We start from the raw sequence: 469 nt of genomic DNA, 5'->3' as shown, positions 1-469 counted from the left end.
GATGGGCTTCAGAGAGCTTCCAGATTGGTGAACAGGAGGAGATGTTGGGAGGCGGGTACACCCAGAGAGGGCGTGGAAGCTCCACGCCCCTTCCCCCATAACCGTGCCCTTTGCATCTCTCCCATCTGGCTGTTCCTGAGTTGTATCTTTTTATAGTAAACCAGTCATGTACCAAGTAAACTGCTTGAGTTCTGTGAGCCACTCCAGCAAATTAATTGAACCTGAGAAGGGGGTCATGGGACCCTCGGATCTATAGCTGGTGGGTCAGAAGCACAGGTGATGACCTAGACTTGAACTTGGCATCTGGAGTTGGGGTGTGGGCATAGTCTTGCGTTCCAGAATGGCTTGATGTGTAGAAAGCGCCCACATCCGGTGTAAGAAGTGAAGTGGCATTGGAATAGAGATGGAGAGCAGAGGAGATGCAGAGGACTATCTTTCCTTTACAGTGTAATGCTAGCCACCTAATTAG

This window comes from Pteropus vampyrus, unplaced genomic scaffold (genome assembly GCF_000151845.1).
Source record: "Pteropus vampyrus isolate Shadow unplaced genomic scaffold, Pvam_2.0 Scaffold194, whole genome shotgun sequence".
NCBI lineage: Eukaryota > Metazoa > Chordata > Mammalia > Chiroptera > Pteropodidae > Pteropus > Pteropus vampyrus.
The sequence above is the reverse complement of the archived record's forward strand: the minus strand, read 5'-3'. Positions refer to the sequence as shown.